Source organism: Ixodes scapularis, unplaced genomic scaffold (assembly GCF_016920785.2).
Source record: "Ixodes scapularis isolate PalLabHiFi unplaced genomic scaffold, ASM1692078v2 PGA_scaffold13__105_contigs__length_92229423, whole genome shotgun sequence".
Taxonomy (NCBI): domain Eukaryota; kingdom Metazoa; phylum Arthropoda; class Arachnida; order Ixodida; family Ixodidae; genus Ixodes; species Ixodes scapularis.
In genome coordinates, this window is record NW_024609839.1 from 29323420 (window position 1) to 29336708 (window position 13289).

The 13289-nt window shown below is 44.8% G+C and overlaps 1 pseudogene; it reads right to left on the reverse strand.

The window, feature by feature from the left end:
• Window positions 1–654: 654 nt before the first annotated feature.
• LOC120844636 overlaps window positions 655–13289 on the reverse strand; it is a 41579-nt pseudogene continuing 28944 nt past the window's right edge.

Sequence of the window (13289 nt, forward strand, 5' to 3'; positions counted from 1 at the left end):
ACGCCGACGCCGCTCAAGCCGGAAACGGGCGCCTAAGAGCTCCGCTCTAAAATGATGTACCGGCCCACCAGCGTCGAAATTCAACAAAACAAGGAATTCCAACCCCAGGACTGTGGGTTGTGGAATCTCACTCACATAGTGAGCAGCAACAGGTCTGAGTGTAGAACTAGTGCCACTAAATAAGCGCAGCTCATTCAGTGGCTCTATGTGGAACCATGGCCTGCGAGATTTTTTACGCGCTCGCTGCGCTTCTTAGGTTATTGCATTTGCGCGGTATTTATTAATTTATTTACATATTTATTTATTTATTTATTTATTTATTTACCTCTAAAAAGCCAAAGGGGCATTACATTGAGGGGGTACATGGAATGTCGTCATAGTCGTACAATGTTGCAATTGTATGAAAATATAAAAGGAAACATAATCGCGCTAACAGAACTCAATAACGCGTAACATGGTGCATGGTGACGCACACCGGCATGTAATAATTTCTAAATGATTAAAAACTAATACAGGAGAAGTTTACAAGTGCTACTAAAATTAGGGTACATAGAAAAACTTATAGAAAAGACTTACACGGCGATGGTGAAATTGGCAAATGGAAATATAAAGGTACCAAACGTACACGTGAAACTTAGAAAAGAAAAATAGATTTCATGATAAAGAGCCACGTAACAATGAGACAAACGTGTCATGGTTTGTTGTCTGTGTGATTTCGCTTGCCAACCCATTCCAGTCGTCTATGGCCTGCAGAAGCGGGGAAAATTTATACAAGTTAGTTTTTGCGAAGGGAATATGAACTATGTTGGGGTGATCATGACGAGAAAAGATACGGGGGGGGGGGGGGGGGGGGGTTGACGTTATTTTCGCGAAATTCAGTTGAAGAGTGAAAGAGCTTATCGAAATACGATAGCCTTGCAAGATATCTTCTCTGCTGAATTGTTTGTAAGCCAATTGAGGCTTTAAGTTGTGTGACGCTTACAGGTACGTATTGTTTGAGTATGAATCGAGTTGTTCTGTTTTGAAGAGGTTCTAGCTTGTCATTTAAATACTTTTGACACGGGTTCCAAATTATAGATGCATACTCCAACTTTGCCCTAATCAGAGCAGTGTATGTTAGTAGTTTTGTTTCTTTTGTTGCCATGTACAAATGTCTTCTCATAAATCCTAAAGATTGATTTGCTCTTTTAAGAATGTAGTCCATATGATTATTCCATGAAAGATTAGGACTTAGATGAACACCCAGATATTTAAAGGACGTGAATTTATGTAATTTTGAATCTATGAAGGTGTAGTCAAGATGTAAAATGGAAGAACGGTTTGTAAATGTCATCGTTTTCGTTTCTTCTATATTTATTTGCATTTGCCATGTTTCACACCATAGCATTATGCTATTCAAGTCTTTTTGAAGAGCAATTCAATCTGATTGATTTGATATATGACGGTACACCACGCAGTCGTCTGCAAACAGTCGAATGTTTGATGAAACATTGTTAGGGAGGTCATTTAAATAAACTAACAACAAAACTGGCCCATGAACAGATCCCTGTGTCACTCCAGATTTAACACTTACGGGAGGTGAACTTATGCCATTTGCTATTACGGTTTGCTTTCGGTTGTTGAGGTATTCTCCAACCCACGTAATTGCCTTTGCATTAATTTTAAGATATTGCAATTTTCTAATGCGACGACTTTGTGGTACGCGATCAAAGGCTTTTGCGAAATCTATGAAAACTGTGTCGGTTTGAGAGGATGCATGGATGTTGGTGTGCATATTAGTTATCAGTTCAAATAGCTGAGTTTCGCATGAGAGACCGCGTTGAAATTTATGCTGGTTAGGAGAAAGTATATTGTTAGTTGCGAGGTGCTTCATCATGGATGAATAGATTATATGTTCTAGCCGTTTACATGGAACACGTGTTAAGGATATGGGATTATAGTTTGTTGCACAGTTTCGGTTTCCGGATTTGAAAATTGGGACTACATTTGCTAATTTCCAGTCGGTCGGTACACAACCAGTGTCAAGTGACCGCCAAAGAAGGCTGGCAAGCACAGCGCCTGACACACTTTTAGTCAGTTTTAGTAGCTTAGAGCATATCCCATCAGTCCCTGGGCTTTATTTTGTGGGTAGTCAATCAAGAGAACTCATCACACCATCAATGTTTATACTGAAAGCATCCTTTTTAATACTTGATTCTGTGCAGGATAACTCAGGTAGAGGAAGTATATCTGCGAACACTTCACCAAAAAAGGTGTTAAGTATTGAGGCTGGTTGAAAGGTGGAGAGTGTCACGTCACCTTCCTGGAGCAGAGGAAATTTATTTAATTTTCTTTCGGGCTTACTACACGCCGCAACGTTTTGGGGTTTGTTCTTAGTATGCAAGGCAAGTCATGGTTAAAAAAAGTATATTTTGCCTTCCGTACCTCGTTCTTGCATAATCGTGCGCACCCTTCGTACAATTGCCAGTTATGCTCCGTACCTGAAAATTTGGCCTTTCTGAACAGTCTTTTCTTTTTTGAGATCACCCGTTTTACACTTCGCGAAAACCAGGGACAGTTCTCACTTGCGGTGATAACCAACTTCGGGATAAAGTTTTCACGTATCAGTATTAGTTAATTTTTGATAAATTGCCAATTATCTTCAACTGAGCATGCGTGGCACCTGCTTAAATATTGCGCCAGAAAACTCGACAAAGAGTCCTTGATGGCACCGCTATTTGCCTTAGAATAATCATAAATGACCTTTCTAATATCGACTCTCATAGTTTTCACAGCATTATAGCTGAAGTAAACAAGTCTATGGTTGCTAATTTTATCAATGACAGGCACAGATATGTTACTTTTACTGTGGGGCACATGGTGTCGCTATTAACCAAGCCAAACAATACGAATAAATAGCCGTGAAGTATCATCATCACAATTATCATTGGTCTACGGAAATTATCTGAGCAGTGTGAAATGTGCTCCCCGCCTCTCGCTGCAACACCTAGAGACCTTCGGCAAGGAAGAAATTGATCAAAATGTGAAGGTTCGTCTTTTCGAAGCATGAAAAATGTAGGACAAATTCCCACGATGTTGTTTTTAAACAAACTGCGCGTCTGATCTTTTCAATAAAAACAAAAAAAAACAGAAAGGCAAGTTAATTTCTAAACTCAATAAATTTCCTAAATTCTAAGTACCATCTGCTTTGTAAAGCAGAGAAGTTGATACGCCAGGCTCATTCTCTCCGCGGAGATCGGGTTATCGAGTGGGTTTGGCGGCACCGAGACGGCAGGATCACTGAATTCCTTTTTGTTTTTCATTCAGGCAATGCTGCTGTCTTGTTCGGCACCAGCACAAGCTGAAATGGGATATCACATGGTGCTACCGGACATTGTCTACATCGACGGCGTGAACGCTTCGAACCCAAGTGTGGCATTCACATTTGTGCTGAGAGATTCCGAAACCTGGACTTCGACACGGACAAGCACCAGGATCATCGACAACAACAATTCCACACCGCTGAATTTTCAGTGCTCCGGCAGTAGGTTTGGCAGCACCGAAAAAGCAGAAACACTGAATCTGTTTTTTTTTTTTTTTTTTTTATTTATTTAGGTTGGGGAAGACAGTCTTTACGCTTTTGCTAAAGGCGATTGTCCGAGTTTGCTAGTGCTGCCAAGCCCACAAGCCCTTTGTTTGATCATTGGTGAAGGTTTTGATATTATGGCATATTTCTTACTAAGCTGTGGCGACATTGAAACTAATCCCGGTCCCGAAACAGTTATACTTTAACAGATTCATTATGAATTTCAGGAGATGAAGAGAGACATGACCAAGCCTAAGGAGAGAGTTGGTAATGTTAAAAAAGCAGTGTCCATTATCCTAAAACTGGCAAAAAGAATCACAGAGAGTGAAAATTAAATAGCGAGCTTACGTGAATGTGTAGGCAGCTTAATGAAAAAGGTTGATGGCCTAGAAAACAGCAGCAGGAGCAATAACTTGGTTATAAAAGGCATTAAAAAACAATAAATAAAACAGAAGAAACACAGAAAGAAGTTCTCGGCAATATCTTTCAAGATAAATTGCAAGTTACGGTCACGAGCGTGGAACGTGTCCACAGAATTGAAAGGCCTTCTTCAGATAGGCCTAGACCAATCATCTTGCGCCTAGCAAACTTTATCAAAAAGAAAACCGTATTGCCCAACGTCAAAAACTTGAGAGGGACCTTTATTTTTATTCATCCGGACTTTTCGAGCGAGGTTAGAAGAAAGAGGCAAAACCTTTGGTTAAGCGCCTCTGAGGATAGAAAGACTGGCAAAAAGTGGCGCTTGTCTTTAGAAATGGAAATATTGTGGGTGCCACGTAAGCTTGGAACGGCGTCACGGGTCAACGATGCCTTGTTCGTGAACAAACGGCCCGTAATGCGGCTGGAGTTGTTTTTCAGAAGCAAGCATGCCATACGCTGCCCAACAAGTTTCATTTACTCAAAACGAACGCACGTAGTTTCGTGAATAAAAGCGTGGACTTGGAGCATGTGGTAATTAAGCAGGAACCGCATGTCATTGTAATAACAGAAACGTGGCTTTACTCAGACACCCAGAATGATGAAGTCTGTCCGCCTGGTTACAATATGATACAAAATGACCGTTGTGGTCGCGGCAGCGGTGTAGCCATTATTGTTGATAATAGATTAAGATGCAGTGTCATACCAATTCCCCCTGGCAAAGCATCCGCGTGGTGTAAGGTTTATTTAAGAGCTCAAGAAGTTATTATAGGCGCGGTTTATCGGTCACCTGGGGCTAAAGTAGCTGTTGTCGATAGGCTGAATGACTTTGTGTTCGGATTTCCGACACAGTGCCAAAAATGTGGTCATTGCGGGAGAACTAAATGTTTCGGATGTGATATGAGATCAAATGTTACCGTGTGAACGGGAGCGGGCATCAGCCGCTGCAATCATGGATATGTGCTTTAGTCACGTTTTTTTTTCAGATAGTGAGGGGCTTTACTCGTATACAGCGGGGCAGTGAATCTGTCCAGGATCTTGTTTTTTTAAGTGATTGCTTGGTATCAAGACTGCATGTGGTTGATATAATTCCCGGCATTTCAGACCATCCCAATGTTAGCGTTTCTCTGACCTTGAACAACATTCGGAAAGAACTTAAGGTACGCTCATCATGCAAAGATTATAATATGGCTCATGATGGAACTATTCTAGACAAAAAAGATATTTGGTTCAGACTGTTTGAGGCGTTCGGTTCCCAACCGTCATTAAAGGGACCATGAAATGATTTTAAAATCGAATTTCTTCCACTGCACGTCGTAAAAGGTGTGAAAAGAAACACAAAAACACAAAAAATCGGGAGCCAAAAAAAAAATTATTTGCTGTAGAACTTTTAAAAAAAAACTGGACTCTTTTGCGCCTTCTTCGCCTTTTCACTACGATGCATCCGCGGAAACGGAGCACGTCGTCCGAATCCACGTCGCCTATTGGGTAAGAGCCTACCTCACCAGCACCACGATCGTAAACAATAAATAGCCGGCGAATGTTTCCTAAAAGTTTTGTTAAATAATATTCAGATCCACATTTTGTAGCATAATTGGAGATGTGTGGCGAAAATTGCCAAATTTGATAATGCTGAGAGCCAAGCGCCATCTATCGTGTGGTAAATGAAGCAACTACTGCGCGTGCGCATTAGGGCAGGGCCGACCAGTTACTTGGGTGGCGACGACCGACAAACGTTTATTTTCTTTGATTTCCTTCCTCTCAAAACTCTGACTGACTGAACGTTTATTTTTCTACGTGTTCTTCTCGCGTGTGCCGACTTCAAGCAGCAAGAAAAAAAGTACTTAAAACAGACCACCACGAACAAGAACGCTGGATCTACAAACACCTGTGAAAATCCACCGACTCCGACGAAGCGAGCTGCTTAGAATATAGGCCTAGCAGGCACTCCGATTCGGCGCAGCGTTGCTTCGTCGAAAGACCGTCTGCCTACGACCGGCTGGCGTGCTGAATGGAATATGCCCGCGCGACCCTTGTGGACCCTTCCCGTATTATAGTTTGATCGCTGACCTCAATTTTAGATTAAGAGGTGAGGTCAATCTTTTCCCCTTGTTTTCCGAGGCAGTGTTGACGAACACTCGTCGAAAAGGGACTCTCGTCGATTCTATCTTCTTGTTTTGTGTGATATAGAGCTGAAATAAACGCCGTATGGATTACCTTCGTAACACGATGACAGTTGGGTTGACTTCTGGAGTCTTCACCGGAAGACTCGCTGCACTTCCCAACAGGCATCCCGGCGTATGGGACTAGTCCCATGCTGTCGCTGTAGCGCAACATATCTCATTGAATTTCGCTCAGCTGCGATGCGGCGATGAGAGGCGCCGATTCAGAAAATACGTCGGTGACATCAGCGCAGTAAAACCTACCGGCGCACCCCAACTCGTCGCCGCTAACTTCCGGTTCCAGAAACAGCCTACGTCACGGCTTGTTCTGCGGTCAGTTGGAGAGAAAGAAAAAGTGGATATTTCATTAATTTTTTGTGTAGAAGTTAATAAACCGAGACGAAAACGGATGCCTGTTCGGCATTCAGTGAACATTGACGGTTTAATGTAAAAGTTATCTGGAAAAAGTAAAAAGGTCATTTCATGGTCCCTTTAAGCGTTAATGACTTGTGGCCGAGGCTTGAAGCATTAGTCCACAAGTGCATTACACAGTATGTACCTTCGAAGATAAAAAGAAAAAAAGAGTACACAATCTTTGGGATACAAGGAAAGTTATTCAGCTAAACCGGAAAGTGAAGCAACGCAGAGGAAGACTCCGTCGGGAGCGTTGTGAAGGTTCAGTAAATGAAATAACAGCAGTGAGCACTGCCACGACAAGTAAAATAAAAGAATCAAAGCACAATTCTTAAAATGTCACAATGCTACAGTTTGTTAGACAATCACCCCAGAAATTTTATAGGCATTTCATAAAAAAAAAATGTGTTTCCGAGATAAGTACACAGGAGGGCGTTACTAAGGACCAGCAAGATATTGCTAGCAAGTTTGATACTTTTTTTCATGTGTTTTCACAAAATATAACGATAAACCAGTACTGTTCGAGTTACCTAACAGCTTTCCAGATGAAAATGACATGACACGTTTAGTGGGAAAAATCATGGCTTTGTCACTGAACCTAAAGACTTCCAAGTCGATGGGCCCTGACAAAATTCCTAATGCTTTTCTAAAGAGATACACGGAATGGATGGGTAGAAACCATTTTGTAATCTTTGAGAAATCACTTTCCACGGGAACTCTTTCAGAGGACTAGAAGATGAGTAAAATAAATCCTATACCGGGGGGGGGGGGGGGGGGGGGAGGTGTGATGCTAATCTGTTTCCAACAATAGACCCATTGCTTAACGTCAACGCCTTGCAAAATTCTAGAACATATAGTTTCGAAACATGTTTATTTATTTATTCAGTTTATTCAAGTTCCCTTAAAGGTCCTCGTTGAAGGCATTACATAAGGGGGGGGGGGGGGGGGGTACATAACACGAGAGCATAGAACAGTAACAACGACATATGCGCATACATGGGGTGCTGCAAAAACAAAGTGGCATCGCCACGAGCAATGGCAATACACAAATTAGTCTGGGTACATGGGGAGCATAAGGGGATGAATACATTGATACATTGCAACCAGTAAAGCACAAGAGAAACAAAAAAGAACGGCAAAGTGGGGATTAACAGAAATCAGAACAAAGAGTGTTGCGAAATGCGGTGAGATCCGTCTGGGTTACAATAAGTGAGGGGAAGTCGTTCCAGTCTACAATAGTACGAGGGAAGAAGGAGGAGTTAAAATAGGTTGTGCTGCCTGAGATGCTGGAAACGTGACACGGGTGATTTAGCCGCGATGAAGATCGCCTGGGAGGTTGGAGGAGGGGGTCTCGGAGTGCAGGGAGAGGCAGTAGTAAATTTTGTGAAAGGAACAGAGTCGCGCTATCTTACGGCGGACGTTTAGTAAAGGAAGGTTCAGTTCGCTCTTTAGGGCGGATACGCTAACCGACCAACGATAACACACACCACAGCGTTAACGTTAACAATGCTACGTTAACGACCAACGATATTTCTTCAAAATAAACCTGGCAGCGCGGTTCTGGACTGCCTCGAGATGATTTAATAAGTATATTTGGTGAGGGCTCCAAATGGCCGCAGCATATTCCAATTTGGGTCGAATGTATGTCTCATAAGCCAATTTTCGCGCGAATGGGGGAGCCGATTTTAGGTTTCGTCTGATGTAACCGAGGCAGCGAGACGCCTCGGCGCATATAAACTCGATGTGAGCGTTCCAGGTAAGATCGATAGTTAGAGTCACATCCAGGTATTTATAAGACGGGGACGTCTTCGACTAAGTTATTTTCTAACTTGTACGAGAACTGAGATCCTTGTTGTTTTCGTGAAAACTGAACTAACTTGCATGTCGATTTGATTAGTGTCATTAACCACCTGGTGCACCATGCCTGGATTTCGTCCAGGCCTCTTTGAAGTAGAAGATGGTCTTCAAAAAAAATTATCCTTCGATATGGGGCGCAGTCGTCAGCGAAAAGACGGATGTTAGAGGAAATTTTGCCTGGAATGTCATTAATAAAGATCAGAAAAAGTAGGAGACCAAAAACCGAGCCCTGGGGAACTCCCGAGGTAACCTCAGCGCGGGTAAATGAGGAACTATTAATTCAGGTGAATTGAGTGCGAGAGGAGAGGAAATCCCGGATCCAGGAGAGAATGAGAGGGTCCATTCGGAGGCATGAAAAATTGGCAAGCAGGCGACAGTGGGAAACGCGGTCGAAAGCCTTTGAAAAGTCCAAAAATAGGGCATCAGTTTGGTGGTTGGATTCAAAATTAGTGTATAACTCGTGGGTAAATTCTACGAGCTGCGTAGAATTCATCCACAAGTTCTTAAACAAATATGTAACATGAGTTTTGTGAGGGCCTATCAACAGTAGGGAGTTTTAAAAAAAGCGCGCGCTAAAACTTTGCTTATGCGAAGAATAGCGTCGTTGCCACTGTGTATGCGTAAAACGCTAACTACATTTCGCGCTTTGCTTGCGCTCTTTTGACTTACGTAATTTTTCGGAAATTGCGTGCGTACGCAAGGAGTCTGCGCTCCTCCATGGTGGATTCGTGATAAGAAGTTGGCTAGAGCCAAGTCGAGTACAGTTAAAAAATGGCGGCTCACAGGACCATGGCTGCGGCCGCTTTCTCGGCGTCGTGAGCGTCGGCATCCTCGCCGCTTCGATTTTCAATTCAGGCCGACATTGTACTCGGCTTGGAAACCCCAGCAAGACGTGGCCACGATCACTGGCAACTTGATGTTTGCGATGCGCGAACATTTTTTGGCGAATGGATGGTGTACGATGGTCAGTACATGAGACCTGCCGAGGCGACGCAGGCGGACACCACCGGTCGACCACTCGTGTCACGTTCCCATGCTTAAAACAAGTATAAAATGTTACTTTGAACAAAAAAAAAAAAACTTGTTCTTTCACAAGTTACATAAATTCATGTGTGAAATAAAAATTGTTACTATCTTGGTGGCGCTGCAAGCGCAAGATGCTTCGACTTTGAGTCGTGGTGGAGAAACGCAATTCTAAAACCCTCTTGCGTGGCGTGTGCTAACCAATGCGCTACATTTAGCGATAGCGTGCGCTAAAATTGCGTGCGTTATTCTAAAACGCCCTGGTAACCCAGCTTATAGAGACACTATAATATCTCAGTGTAGTTCTAGATAGAAAGAACAGTTAGAAATAATTTATTTAGACTTCAGAAAAGCATTCAATAAGGTCAGTCATAAGAAACTACTAATTAAATTGAAATGTGTCTCAAGAGATAGTAACGTTGTTAGCTGAATAGAAGCATTTCTCACAAATCGCAAACAATTGTAGCTATTGACGAACACAAGTCTGAAATATTGTCACAAATGGCGATTGATGAGACAATGAAAACTACAAAAAAAATTCTAAACGTTAAATGGTACAAACGTCCTGCCCCCCCCCCCCCCCCCCCCTTTTTTTCCGAAAAAAATGAAAGACGTTTACAACTCCCTATAATGCCGAATTAGAGCGCAGCTCTTGAGGAGGAGGAGGGCAGAGTACGGAGGTGACGGTATGCCCCTCCTCCTCATCCGTACCTCTCCTCCTGCCTCTTCAAGGGCCTCCCATAATGGACCGCGCGTCCCCGCGATGCATTATGGGACGTCTTCCATAATGAATCGCGCAATAACGCCGACGGTGACGGCGACGCGGACGCGTCACACCGACGCGTTACGCCGACGGCGACGGCGACGCTAACCCGTCACGCCGATGCATTACGCCGACGCGTTAGGGTTACGCAGACGGCGACGCCACTCAAGCCGGAAATGGGCGCCTAAGAGCTGCGCTCTAAAAGGCTCGAGGAACACCTAAACATTTCTTAGGAGTGTTGAATGCGAAAGCATGAATGTCGTTCTTGCGCGCGTTCTCGTGAAGTGACCGCGCCGCTCTCCGGAGTATGCTCGAGCGGGCTCTCTTTGGGAGGCCCCGCCAGCCAAACGCTTCCTTTTCCTGGCGGACTGTGGCGCGGGCACGTAGCGCCATGAAACTGACGGGCCTCAGCCAATGGGAGCCTTGTTCCTTGTAACTATGACGCACGGCAGCCAATGGGGGCCCTCTCCATGAGACTTCGGCTTCACTTGGAGAGGTGAATTTATTTCGACATTTTGTAGGCCCTGAGATGGGCTCTACAAGATGTCAATTCATTAGGGAGTTTTCGTAGACCGCTCCCGCTGTTCCGCAACGCTCTCCGCAACCAGCTACGCTAGCCGGAACTCTGCAGTCAAGGCCATCGGCGCGCCGGCGCAGTAGCGGCTGCTTCGTTGCGGAGGGCTTACCGGAGGGGGAAACGCGGTCTACGAAAACTCCCTATTACAAGCTCGCCTGCACTCTATCACTGCTTAAGCGCCATACGCACATTCGCGTTTGAACGCGTTTGAGTGCGTTGCGGAGTCCTTGCGGCCAGGCGCAGTCGCTTGCGGACCGACGCGCGCCTCCCCGCAACGCTCGGTAGCGCGACGCAAGCGAGTAGAGACTCGTTCAACTTTCCAAAGCGTTGCGGTGCGTTCGGGCGCGTTCGACCAATCAGAAGCCGAAAGAGGAGAGGGGTGACGTGTTCGCTCGCCCCACCCGGCCGACTCGGCGAGACGTATCCGGTTCGCCGGTCGCAGTGCTTGCATTCTTGTTTTGGGGAGCGGTGGAGACTGTATTTTCCAAGGCTGCGATGGTTCAAGCTTTACAAAACGTCGGGGAAGCCGGCGAGATTGTTCCAAGATCGAACGCTTCGACGCTGTCGCCGTGCGCCGCCATGGTGCCTTGGATTTCGCTTACTATTGGTGACCCACTAGCGACGATAGCGCGTTCTTATTGGCTCTTGACTGCGGTTGACTGCGTGTCAACGCAACTGTGCGTACAAGTTTGGCGCAAGCGGTCTTCGCAACGCAACGCGTCCGCTTGCCGCTACGGAACGCACCGCGCTCAAACGCGAATGTGCGTATGGGCCTTTAGAATTTATTTGCCGTTTGGTTCCGTCTTTTGCGCGGCTTCAAAGCTGGGATGCCTCAGATCGCGGCTTCAATTCGCTTCATTGGAAGAGGGGAATTTATCTGCTGTTTGGCGCGGCTGATGACGTCGGCTCGCTCCATAGAACCAGTTAATGCTTTCGCATCAAAAGGCTAGCGTCGCAGGCTTCAATGGCGGCGAAACATCAGGCTTGAGCGCTGGGGCGAGACTGACTCCGACTCGCCATGCGGAGTCCCTTAAGTACCTGCGTGGGTTTCTGGAACATTCGTCGTTGAACATTCGGCGCGTAGAACATTCGTACCTCGATCCGACGACAGGGTTCTCGAACTTGCGAGAACGCTAAATAGAACGAATCAGTAAAAGACACGTCGCTCCGAGGAATCAAAATCAAACCCGGGTCCTCCGCAGGAAAGTCAAGCACGGTAACCACTCGACCACGCACGCGCTCGATAGGCGATGCGCGTGGCAATATATGATGTCGAGTCGGCTGTGCCTCACGGCTTGGGCCCTTGTTGTTCATTCTGTAATGACCTTATAGCTGAATTATCTATGTAAGCCCGATTGTTTGCGGACGTTTGTATCATGTACACTGAAGTGAAGTCTGTCACTGTTCAAGTAAGGCTAAACAAATATTCGTCTAAACCAAAAGGCTGGTGTGCAGAACGACAAATGGCGCTAAGTGCACAATAAAAAGTATGAATTTCCATAGCTCATGAGCTTAAAAGTTTAGCTAAACACTTCAAGGAGTTACCTTAACTAACGTCACTGAATATAAGCGCCTTGGCGTCACAATAAGTGTCGACTTCCGATGGACCAAGCACATGGATAACGTTGTCGGTAATGCTAATAAAAGGATTTATACGGCGCACTCTCAAGCTTGCTTCACAAAAAAACTAAGCTGACCGCATACAAGATGTTAGTTCACCCGATTATGGAGTTCGCATGCAAGTCTGGGGCCGGTATGTGAAAAAACTGCAGTTAAAACTGGAAAGTGTACAGCGACGCGCATCAGGTTTTATTTACTCCCGTTATTGAAGACAGAATTCGGTTTCCCCTTTACGAGAGAGCCAGTTTACCGCTACTCCAAGTTAAAAAAAGAAGGTTAGGTTTTTTTGGTTTTTTTAACAGTACTATTAATAATGTTGTGTTTGTTAACAAGCAGTGGCATCTAGATGAAGACTCGTCACGAGTAACCAGAAATAAGCATAGACGTCATGAAAAAAAGAAAGACTGTTTAATTGGGAATGTTTTAGATGCTCGTTTCTCTTGCAGACAGCGCGGGATTGCATGGAACCAGTTGCCAGAAGGTGTTGTTGGTGCACGCGGCCAGTTGGAGATCGCATCACTTACTTCTTAACGCTGGGTTACACCTCAGGCTGTCTGTTGTGTAACTAATATTTTACTGTTGTTACTTTTATTGTGCTACTGTCTATCTTGTGCTCGTGTCGGTGTAAGACAGCGCAGACTGTGATTGTTGGGCTGTTATAACCATTAAGTAAATCCTTGTATCCCCCCCCCTATCTCGGTAACGTGAGGGACTGATGGTGTGGTGAAATAAATAAATAAATAAATAAGTAATAAATAAATAAATATAGCACCTTCCACATAAAGGAAAGCAGGAGACAGAGCCCTTCCCTCTTTCCACGTTAGCACAGCACACGCTGTAGTCCGCTCTCCTCCTCCCCAGAATTCGCTCGGCTAATATACAGAGTGAAGG